The sequence below is a fragment of the Rattus norvegicus genome, chromosome 15 (genome assembly GCF_036323735.1).
Source record: "Rattus norvegicus strain BN/NHsdMcwi chromosome 15, GRCr8, whole genome shotgun sequence".
In the NCBI taxonomy this organism is placed as follows: Eukaryota; Metazoa; Chordata; class Mammalia; order Rodentia; family Muridae; genus Rattus; species Rattus norvegicus.
In genome coordinates, this window is record NC_086033.1 from 5890500 (window position 1) to 5902949 (window position 12450).

The following is a 12450-nucleotide window of genomic DNA, read 5'->3' on the forward strand; positions in this document are numbered from 1 at the left end:
ATCCCAAACCAGAGACAGGCGTTGAGTCCCGTAGGGTGTGGTTTTGATGCTTAGATCAGGAATCTTCCTGTGAACACTGATCCCTGATAGTTCAATAAAGATGCTGTTGGCCAACCAGCTGGGTGGCATAGGCAGGTCTTCTAGTTTTCCTCCAGGCAGGCTAGGAGACACAAGGGAGGAGAAAGGATTTAATACTTCAGAGGGAGTAAAACTACCAGCCATTTGAGATCTAGGACTGAGTGGCAATTGGTGGCCTCCCAGACTGGGCTTGGTGTAGCAGGCAGGAGGTTAGAAACACAATAAGCTGATTTGGGGAGCTGAGCTATGACTAAAGGCACCTGAGCAACTGAGCTGAGGGCAGATTTAGAGGTGCTGAGTTGGGAGTAAAAAGGAGGGCATCCTATTTGGAGGAGGCTTAGAAGAACCTGTCCACTGAGCCATCTCATCAAAAGTATCTTAATGTGTGTGTCTTTTATGTGCAATCCAAAGAAACCTGATGGCTTGGTCTGCCTAGAGCTTAAAGTGAGGCAGTAGAAACAACACTCTACAGAGTCCTATGTGAGCAATCCATGGGCATTAAGGAGCGAATCCAAAGTCACCTTGACTAAGAGAGTTAGAGCTGACCCAGATGTAGCTTTTCACTATAACCATCCCTTCCTTTTGATCTTTTAGTGTGCCATTTGTTCAAGAATATTAGTGAGGAGGAGAATATGACTCTAAAGGTTATTCTTGGTTGTTAAATTGTCTTCATCTGAGATTACCAAACCACAAAAGTAGAGGGGAAATCTGTGAGGGATTTCCGTTTAATGTAAATTCAAATTTACTTGTAATCTGGATATTTGAGGTAGGAAGTCATACCTTTAACCCAGAACTTTAATCCTGATCTTCTTTTTTCTTTTTTAGTCATCTACAGATACATCATTATTAGGAATGTGTCCTTCTCACTGGAGACCAGAGAAGAGACCTACAGTTCTATGATACTTAAATGTCATAGCAAGACATCAAAACAAAATGTCAAAGTGTGAATGGAGGAAATTATTTAGGACAGTGTTTTGCAAACAAGTTTTGATACAGATATTCTTGGTAGGAGAGCTCTGCAATTTTGCATTTCATATTTGACTTTGCTGGTACTCTGACTAGGATCAACATAAAACTTCTTGGGATTTTCTTAATCTCCTTTACGAATAGAGATGAATGCACCATCAGCTCTGTCATCTATGTTATTATGGCTACAGTGAGGACCAAGTATGCTAAAGCTCTTCATCTGATTTTTCAAACAGCGTGCTCATACAAGTGTGAACTTCTGTGGGTTGTGGGAGGGCAAGGTTGAGAACACTGGCTGAGAGCTGTGAATGGAGAAGTGGGACGGTGCATGCAGGAGGGAGGGAAAGGCCTGAGTGTGGCTCATGAACAAATTCACAATATCCATTGATTTAATAACCATTCAGGAAGTGGACTTCTGCAAAATGACTTCAGCTGACCAGCATGGCGGGAAACCAGAAACAGATTCAATGGGGATTTAGATCAACTGGATGGGAAACATGGGCTTAGAGGCAGAGACGTGTCAGCACATGAAGAGTGGAAAATCAAGCCAGTGTGGTCTGTTAAGCTTCTCATCCCCATGGTTAGAGGCAAACAGCAACAAGTTTTAGCACTGAGGAAAAGAAGAAATAAAAGCCAATTTGTTGAAAATCCCCATCACCAAAAAGTAGTGACATCCTCTGTGATGCACATCATCTCTCAGGGGCACGGGCCATCGGAATGGCTGGATGATGGCTCTCGGCATGGGCTCTGCCTGCACCCCTTTCCTAACTGCAGAGCTCAAATCTGCTTCAGCTGGGTCATCAGCTCCCCATTCTGTTGCATGGAGATCAGATCGCTGCGTCTGCATATGCAGTATTGTAAGACTCTCAGAGAGAATCTTCCCTCAGGAGGGAGATCCTCAAGCCCAATGACCAGACCGAGTCCACAGGCTGCAATCTGCAAGAGGATTTTTATTGATCAGGATACACAGGTATCTGTGGGCGTCCCAGTCAATTCGGAAGACTGGCGCGCCTAGCAGAGCCAGGGTGGGCTTTTTATAGTATTTTGGGGAGCAGAAGCAGGCTTACAGAAGCAGATGCATGGTTACAGGGATGTGATTGGTGGAGTAAATGAGGCATACGTGTATGTTACCTATTTTGGCTATAATCATAACAGTGAGTTAGCAAAAAGTACATGGTGGTCAGGGCTTCCGGGGGGTCAGGGACTTTTTCTTTTTTCTGCCAGGTGGCCCATGGAGCAGTGCCCATAATTTAGTCTGGTTTCTGCATTTTGTTTTCTTTTATGGTCTGTTTCATCTAAATGATGGGTCAGCTTGTCCCACATATCTAAAAACTTACTTTTTACTTCTATAGTTGAGGGCCTTGGGCTTGTACAATTCCCTTTCTGGGAGGGGGTCTTTCATTCCCCCATTTTCTTTTTTTGTCCTTGAGTGGAATCTTCCACTCAACTTGTTTTAGGTACCTCTGGTTTTTTTTTTTTCACCATCTGATACTGTTTTCTCAGCACAAAAGTTTGAATGACTGAAAGTCTGTATCTCTTATTATTCCTGTCTGATCTGCATAGAAACAACATTCTTCTTTTAGTGTAGCACACAGACTCTTTCTTTAAGGAATATCAGGTCTAATCTTTTCCTATTTTGAAGGACTACCTCTGAGAGGGAGGTTAGGTATTCTTGGAGGTCAGCTAAAAAGTCTTTTTTACTCTTTTTATATCTGAGTCAATGGCAGTTCTGAATTCTCTATAAGCCTTGCATTGTAAGGCAACAGCAGATGTCCTTGTGCTGCCCTTGTAGCACCTGGATAGCCTTAAATAATTCTCAACTCTCTTTTGTGTCTTATTAAGTCTTTAGCATCAGGATTCTAATCTGGACACTATCTGAACCTATACACCAAGGTCTTTTAGAACTTCTAAACTTATATAGGTTGTGATCCCTGAGGCACAGTCCCAAGAAGTGTTAGGAGTACTAACATATGTAATGTTACATCATTTGTAATAAAAATCAAGCCTATCCTTACACCTATTCCGAGGGAACCCAGGGCAAACAGGCAAACATGAAATTCTTGTTAGCAACCTCCCAGTCACTTAAGTCTAGGGAGCTTTTTGAAGATCTGAGTGTCCCTCTAGGTCCCAGCTCTCAGCCCCAACAGCTAGTACGCTGCTGGTGAGGGCTGAGAATTGACGGCTGTCAGGGTGGTCAGCAGCACCAGGTACGGTCCTTTCCATCGAGGCTCGAGTGTCTGGGCTCAGTGTAGCTGTAGTCTCTAACCTGGAGCTGATGACATGTCTCAGGGGTCTCCGGGGCATAGGCTGCTGTCAGCTGTGAGCAGATTTCTTTCTGTATCACCTGTAGGTCTTTTAGCCTGGCATATAAATCATTATTACTATGACATGTTGGTTCAGTAACATCATCTAATACAGTCAGGGGAGCTGAGGCCCCATATAAGATCTCAAAGGGGTAAGGCTGAATCTGGAAGGGGTATTTCTTGCTCTGAAGAGAACAAGAGGGAAGGAGTGTCACCCAGTCTGTGCCAGTCTCCATGGTCAATTTGGTCAGGGTCTCTTTTAGAATTTTATTTATTTACTCTACTTGTCCTGAACTTTGAGGTCTGTAAATACAACGTAATTTTCAATTGACCTCTAAATACTTGGCCACACCCTGGCTTACCTTGGCAACGAAAGTAGGGCTGTTGTCTGACCAGATTACCTTGGGCATTCCAAATCGGGGGAAGATTTCTTCCAGTATCTTCTTGATGATTGTAGAGGCTGTCTCTTGTTTGGTGGGGAAAGCTTCTATCTATTCCTGAAAAGATATCTATAAACACTAGGAGACATTTATAACCATATTTTCCTGGTTTTATCTCTGTGAAGTCCACTTCTCAGTAGTATCCAGGCCGTTCCCCACGGAGCCTCCTACCACAGTCAACTTTCCTGAAAACAGTTACCTTTTGGCATGGTATACATCAGTGCACTATCTGTTCCACGAGATACTTGAGACCTGTGACATAATATTTAGTTTTTGAAAACGTCTGGATGAGTTTGCTTACCCCTAAGTGAGTCTATTGATGCATTTGTTTTATCATGGCCTCTGCCTATTTTTGTAGCAGGATCTTCTTTCTTGTTGAGGTGTACCAGAGTCTCTTCCTCGGCCTGGCTGGGTCATGTAGGGCCCTTAACAGAGCCAGAATCTCTTTTTTTCTTGCCCTCAGATGTCAGCAGGCCCCTCTGCTGCTGTCCACAGAGATGTTAAGTCTCTTTCTCAGTTCAAGGGCTTTGGTGAGGGGAGCGAGCTCTACTCTCTGAGTAGAAGTGCCTTCTGGTAGGGCCTGAGCCCATATGACTCTGTTTCCATCTACCACTGCTGCCCCAGCCCATTTTTTCCTTCTGTAAGAAGCTGCTCCCATCTATGAACCAGATGGCATCTACCTCCTCTGCTGGCTGATCAGTCCGATCTTTATGCCACTCTTTAGTGAGCTCCTGCTGACAGTCATGAAGGGGGGTGTCTAGGTCGGGGTCCGGGAGCAGGGTTGCAGGGTTTAGACTCGTAGGGGCAGTCTGGAATCACAAGGAACAAGTGGGATACCCGGCCCACGCCAAGGTCCACTGTTCTTCGGGTAGTCCATGAGTATCATTTGTTGCCGGTAGTCCCCTGTACTCAAGGTCTTTTGCTGGACACTAGCCCATTTGGGCGTAGGAGCACAGAGTGTTGGGCCCCCATATTCACAAAACAGCTGGGCGGGCTTCCCTTCTATCTTAGCGCATAGCCAGCACTCTAGGACCAAGAGGCTTGCCTTCCGGGTTGCTGGAGAGGCCCTTCTTGTTCTTCCTGGGGCAGTCCCTGACCCAGTGTCCTTTTTCCTTGCGATAGGCACACTGATCTTTAGCTAGGAATTCTCTTCTGTTGCCAGGTACTGTCTTCCTAGGTTCCCTAACTACTGTGGCCAGTATATATTCCTCTCCTGTCTTTTATCCCTCTTTAGCTCTCTAGCTTCTTTTTCCTTTTGTCTCTTTTCTTCCTTAGCTTCCTGCTCTTTTTACCTTCTTTCCTCTTTCTCTTCCTCAGTCTCTCTCTCATATCTTCTGCATCTTCCTCTACAGCTATTAGATGCTGTCCACTTATGTAACTACACTTCAACTTTACTTTCTCTGCAACTTACACTAACTCTCAGCAACTTAGCTTAACCCTTTAAATTTTTGTAACTTTCTCTCTTTATATCTTTTTCTTATCTTAGCCAGATTGGTGGGGCATTTTCCAGCCCCTCAGAGACCCACCCTTGGAGCCTGGTGGCAGACCTGGAGCACTCCCTACCTTCAGGGGTATTCAAGTCAACAGTCAAGAGTGAGGGTCTTCCATCTATGTCTGGAACATTCTTTCTGGCCTCCAGTAGGATTCTGTCTTTCCTCAGTGGTAAAGAAGACCTGTAACAGTTACTAACAAGCATCTCAAATGGGATGGTGAGAAAACAAGAGAATCTTGAGAATAGAGGTCCACTGAAGAGGACAAATAGCATTTAGTCACACAGCTAAACCAGGAGGACTTTTTGGGACAAAAAGGCTGTTGTAAAAATAAGCACAAGCTTTGTGTCTGTGAAACAGAACGGCAAGCAGAGGGAGCTGATCTGTTACCGACCATCTCTCTGGACTTAAGAACTAATAACAAAAGGATGGAGAGATGGTTAGGACCTGGGTGCTAGATACCAAGTGGCTGACAAAAGAATTGTAACCAGTTCACCTGGGACTTTCAGGACCTCAGTAGCAGCCCTTTACCAAACTGTCTCAGTGGGCTAAAGGCCCATGGAAAAGAAAACATTAATCCTGACCTTGGCCACAACCAAAGCCTGAATTCTAAATTTTGACTGGCAAAACAAAGTTCTTCACAGTTTGTTGCAGATTCTTTTCGAAACTATTTTAGGGGCTTCTCTGCCCCCAAACCTGGGGCATTTTGACCACAGGGGTAGGAACTGGCTGCTGTGGGGATAGGATCAAAGGCACTCTCCATGTCAATGATGACTAACAGGGAAGGTTACTTAATGTTGGAGATCAACTCCTCTCTTGGAATAGGGCCAGCAGATATGGCAGGCTCCCTTAAAGAACTTCTCTTAATGAACACTCTCCTTCTGTGAGCAAGTGTTGAAGGTCTGGTCACTGAAGGCAGCAACTGGAATTATTATTTTTTTTTCAGGGCCAAAAGTCTCATAAAACAACCACTAACTCTACGCTATCTTCTTGTTGTCAAAGCATCAACCCCGGCCGGCCTCATCACCTTGAAACTCCTCTTACGCTGACTTGGCCTGAGCTGCGCCACTGCCCACGCGCAGCCTGCAGCTTGCTAGCAGGCCTGCATGCTTGTCACCCTCAGCCCCTATATTGTCCTACTCTGTGCTGTCCCTTCCTTAGAAGCTGTGAATGTTTAAGCAACAGGGAGAATTTTTCTTCAGGATCTAAGGTAAAGCTTTCAGGCTCTTGTTAATACCTGCTTCAGACAGGGTCACTCACTAACCTGGAGTTCTTCATACACAACTGTTAACAGCAGCTAGACTGGACAAGGGGAGCAAAGGGAGGGGCATCTTTCCTTGGGGAGGAGGCTAAGAGAGAAAGATAAAACAATTTTTCTCAAGCAAATTATTTCCAAGTTAAGCACCAAGAGGACCAAGTAAAACTCCTTGACAAACAAAGCAAACAGTTTCATGATTTCAAACACAGTGTCATTCCAAGATTTTAAACACAGTCGTCTATCGAAAGTTCAAAAACGAAACAAAAGTCAAAAAGACACTCGACAATACCACAGAAAACAACCCAGACAAACAAGACCAAGACAAAGATTTCTATAACCAATTTCCACAGGTGTTCAAAGAAAATTAGGACACAAAGAAGACAAACAATTCCAACAGTCAGACAGACAGACGCAGCACGCGGCTTCGGTGTCAAACTGAAACCAAAAATTCAGACAGAGGCGACGAGGGTCTGAATCCTTCAGTGGATCCGGCTCTCTCCTCTCTCCTCCAACCCAAAACCACGAATCCTTCCGATACAGGCTGAGCCCCGAAAAACCGGGCTCTAAACACCCTTGGAACGTCTTCCAGGGCTGCGGGGGAGAAGTTCGAGCTCGTCAGCTCCTTCTCTGGCCCGCCCAAATACAAACGGTCTAGACCCAAGCCAAGTAGCTAAGCATTTACAGAACAAGTCACAAAGCAAGACAAGACAGGACAAGACAAACACTGGCCAGCTTACCTCCCGGTGGGTGGTCGGTGGTCTCTAGGCAGAGGATCTCCGATCCCGGACGAGCCCCCATATGTAAGACTCTCAGAGAGAATCTTCCCTCAGGAGGGAGATCCTCAAGCCCAATGACCAGACCGAGTCCACAGGCTGCAATCTGCAAGAGGATTTTTATTGATCAGGATACACAGGTATCTGTGGGCGTCCCAGTCAATTCGGAAGACTGGCGCGCCTAGCAGAGCCAGGGTGGGCTTTTTATAGTATTTTGGGGAGCAGAAGCAAGCTTACAGAAGCAGATGCATGGTTACAGGGATGTGATTGGTGGAGTAAATGAGGCATACGTGTATGTTACCTATTTTGGCTATAATCATAACAGTGAGTTAGCAAAAAGTACATGGTGGTCAGGGCTTCCGGGGAGTCAGGGACTTTTTCTTTTTTCTGCCAGGTGGCCCATGAAGCAGTGCCCATAATTTAGTCTGGTTTCTGCATTTTGTTTTCTTTTATGGTCTGTTTCGTCTAAATGATGGGTCAGCTTGTCCCACATATCTAAAAACTTACTTTTTACTTCTATAGTTCAGGGCCTTGGGCTTGTACAATTCCCTTTCTGGGAGGGGGTCTTTCAGTATTTCTTTACCTATGAAGACCTGAGGAACTGTTCTCCATCCAGTGAGCTGTTGTAATTAATCTTGAATCTCATTGGTGTTGTTAGTGGCTGTGATGTTCACAGACTCCAGAAGACCAGGTTTGAAAGGCAGTTGACTGAGGATTTCTTGGGTCTTTCTGCAATAGGGGCAGGTGGGCTGGATTAACACGACCACCTTCCCAGACGGACACTTGCAGTTCACAAACCACTGAGCCACGCCGACAGGCTGCAGCTTTCCAGGAAGGAACATTCGGTTGAAGGTGCTGGTCCCGTGTCAAATGGAATTGGAAAACCTGATGTCTTTGCTTCTGTGGACCAAGATCTGGAAAAACCCAACTACATAAAAATCTGAGGACAAGTTGTGAGAGGTTTGTTCTTTCCTTCAATCATGTAGGTCCTAGGAAGGAGCTCAGGTGTGGGGAGTTGGCAACAATCACCTTTATCTGCTGCCATCTCACCTGCTGAATCCCTCATTCATGGAACTGAAGAAACTCTGTATCCATCCTGGTATTCTGTGTAGATATCTGTGTATCATTCGTAGAGTGGATACTTTTGTCTGTTGGTTGGAAAGCACCAGTCTGGAGGGCTCATGGTTGGTCTCAGTAGTCCAGTCCAGGAGCTGCTTTACAAGAACCATTCACTGATCTGGAAGAAACTCTTTTTAGAGGCAGTGAGATCTACTGGAACAATATCAACCATCCTTCTCCCTTTCCAGTTTTGAACTGAATCATTCTCCACCACAGACCTGTGGTCTCTGCTGCAGGCTGCATCCCCCCAGGCTTCTGAAGCTTGCTCATAGCAGTGCATTTATGGGACGGCAACATGATTTCCTTACCACCTCACCCCCAGGAGAGTTTTTCAATTCTTTATTTAATCTGATGGGTCTAATCTACATCGTCACGGAGGATGAGATGTGGGAGTTCTGCTCCAACCCTTACAGTAAGAGATGCTGAGATATGATGCTGTACCCACTAATGCTGTACATGGACGCCAGCAGTTTAGACAATAAGCATGGCTGTCCAATATATGTGTTCCTACTGGTCTCTAGTAAGAGAGAGTGAGAAAATATGCCTTGTCCATATGAAGGCAGAAAAGAATGTGTGGTTCTAGAAGACAAGGTACGAAGGACTGCGTGTAAATCCCAGTGACTGAGAAAGCAGCCTGGAGCCAGTTGTGTTATTGAGACTTCAGACAGCTTGGCCTTTACACATGTGACACAGCAGACTCCCATGAGCAAATCCTTAGCCTGGAAGATGTAGTTATGGTAGCCAAGAAGAACTAACACAGAACTGTCCCCTTTGCCTGCCTCTTACTACTCTGATCTCCCACATCACAGGAGGCTGAATGGTCTTCCGCATACCCTGAGACGCAGCTCACAATGGACAGCGCCTGTCTTCAACAGAGCTTCATCGGAGCCTGCCCTTGGCCTGTGGTGGATGTGCAGGAAGTGAGCTGACAGGTGAAACGTAGCCTGGCTGGGTCTCAAAGTGCAGCTTGAGACTCACCCACTGTGATTGTCAACACTTCCATGTCTCCATTGGGAGGGCAGTGTCACAATGTCCTCCTACTGTCTTCTCACTCCATTCACATGCTTCATGTGACACAAGCTCATTCACAGTTCACAGGAGGCAGCATAGCTTCAGAGCCCTCATGTCTGGCCACAGAAGCCAAGAGAGCAATGTCACAGTTCACAGTGACAATGTAGATAAGCCAGGGCATTTCCTACAAGTTTTACTTTCAATTGTATCCTTTTATTGCAGTTTACGCTACTCTGTCTAGAAGGCCAGGTTGCAGGAGAGCATTTGGGTGACGTCACTGGGAACTGCCAGGGCCTCCTGCTAACCAGCTTTCCTTATGGTGACCAGATTCTGAGGTGCCATCTCCAGGAGGCTCTCCAGTGACACAATGGAACCCTTTCCATATCTCCTCCCTCTAAAGCTAGAGATTTCTCTTTGCTCCATTAGTAGTTACCTGCTCTGAAAGGGCAGATTGCGTCAGGGGCTTGGCATGGGGAGAAAGATCACGGGACATGGGGTGGAAGATTCTTCTGCATGATAATTTTATTCCCAGATCCATTCCTGTGACATACATTCCAATTTCCTAGGTTTTCCTGTTTCCCAAAAGGCATTATTTCCCTCCAGACCTTTAATTTATTGGATATTGGATTTCATTTTCTTATTGTGCATTCCTTCCAAGGTGTCTTTCTTTACATATATTCATGGATGTGTACTCACAAAGTCTCTGTTTTGCATCCCTCTCTTGCAATGATCTTGGTAACATAGTGAACCCAGTTATACAGTGAATATAAAACTGTAAATGTTGTGCACCTACTTCAGATGATAAACTTCCAAATCCTTTCTCAAAAAAATAACCAGATATCAGTGAGCAAAGGACAACGTGGACGGAGATTGGTCCTCTGCAGTTCCATTAGACGTCACTTCTCTAGTGTCCACCTTCCTGAGGTCCCAGGGCCAGGCCTGACGGTGTTAGAGTTTGGACCATGACCCTGTATTCATGCCAAATGTAAGATCCAGGAGGTTGGGCAGGGAGTGGAAGGGCTTGAGGTCAGGTGAAAGCTCAACTTCAATAGGTCCAGAAGTTCTGGAGGGAGTCTATTTGGCCTTGTCATCTGTGGCTTCTACGTTCTTGACCTAGTTGTGAGGAATCCATGTTAAAATTCCACCTAACCTCATAACTGTAAGAGTGTCAAACATCACCACGTAAGTTCATTGCAAATTGCTTTCATTGTCCTTTCCTTGCCCACTACCACCAGGTCCAAATTAGGGGATATTGTAGATAGATTTAGAGGTTCACTGGGTCTCTCTGATAGTCAAAGTAATAGACTTTACGGAGAACTGGACAGACAGGATTTCAAGAATAAAATAGTTGAAGAATTCTGCCAAGTGCTGATCTCTAAGACTTAGAAGCAATGGGGCGTGTATTCTAAACATAATATTATAGGGTTCAATCCCTCCTTGTATGGAGTACAGCAGGCCCAAAATAAGAAAAGAGCCTTTCCACCTTTCTTGGACTCTAATGAGAGTTTTCTTAGTGTCTCCTTTAATGTCTTGTTCATTATTTCCACCTGCCCAGAATTCTGCACAACAAAGACTCCAAACTACTCATACATCTTTGACTGTTATTCATAGGCTTTGGCCGTGAGAGCTGGGCTATTATAGGACAGCATTCCTAGTCAGTGGCAAAATTAGGAGGAAAGTTCCTAGCAGAGCTTTCTAGTTGCTCTATGATCAGTTTCAGTCCGATGTAGTGAGCTTCTACTCACCCAGAAAGGGTATCAATAAAAACAAGCAGGTACTTTTATCTGACTCTAGGAGGCCATGTGTCAGTTAATTCAGGTTCCCATAATTTATCATAGCGTTGGCTACCTGTATGCAATCCTCTCTGGGTAAATGATCTCTGTTTTTTATTTACATAGGTGTAAATGTGACATCTGGCTTTGACATCTCCTTCTACACTGTCCAGTGTATGTAGGCGTAACATACCTTGGTGTTGGCAACTCAGAGAGTTCTGTGGACCCAAGACAAGTAGTCTGGTAAAGCTGAGTTACCAGAAACCTGCCAATTCTTTCTGGAAGAATGATCTTTCCCTCTGGTGTTCACCACTAACCTCTGGCCTCAAGCTATTCATTTGATTCTTTTGCATCCTCGCCTCTTAGTTATACTCGAAATACACAAGATCTAAGGCACAAACCACATGAAACTCAAGAAGGATGACGAAAATGTGGATGCTTCACTCCTTCTTTAACGGGGGAACAAAAATATTCACATGAGGGGATAGGGAGGAAAATTTTAGGGCAGAGAATGAAGGAACGGCCATTCAGAGCCTGCCCCACATGTGGTCCATATAGATAGATAGATGGATAGATAGATAGATAGATGATAGATAGATAGATATAGATATAGATATATAGATATAGATATATAGATATAGATATATAGGTATAGATATATAGATATAGATATAGATATAGATATAGATATAGATATAGATATAGAATTAGATATGGATATATATCCACCAAAACTAGATAAGATGGATGAAGCTAAGAAGTGCATGCTGACATGAACCGGATATAGATCTCTCCTGAAAGACACAGCCAGAACATGTCAAATACAGAGTCAAATGCCTGAAGCGAACCACTGAACTGAGAACGGGACACCCATTGGAGGAATTAGGGAAAGGACTGAAGGAGCTGAAGGGGTTTGCAAGCCCATAAGAACCAACCAGAGCTTCCAGGGACCAAACCACTGCCCAAAGACTACACATGGACTGACCCTGCGTAGGTAGCAGTAAATAATATTGTTGGGGCAACAGTGGAAGGGGAAGCCCTTGGTACTACCAAGGTTGAACCCCCAGCGTAGGGAATGTTGGAGAGGGCAGTAATGGGGGTTGGACAGGGAGGGGACACCCATTTAGAACGGGAAGGGGAGGGGTTAGGGGGCTGATGGACAGGAAACCAGGAAAAGGAATAACATTTGAAATGTAAATAAGAAATGCCCAATTTAATAAAAATGGGAGAAAAAGAATAA

The 12450-nt window shown here is 44.8% G+C and overlaps 1 long non-coding RNA gene across 1 annotated transcript; it reads right to left on the reverse strand.

The window, feature by feature from the left end:
* Positions 1 to 1974: 1974 nt before the first annotated feature.
* LOC134481920 (uncharacterized) lies at positions 1975 to 9109 on the reverse strand. Its single transcript, XR_010057859.1, has 2 exons — positions 7273 to 9109; positions 1975 to 3404 (listed from the first exon to the last, which is right to left on the reverse strand). It is a non-coding gene; the product is annotated as an uncharacterized LOC134481920 (long non-coding RNA).
* Positions 9110 to 12450: the final 3341 nt, after the last annotated feature.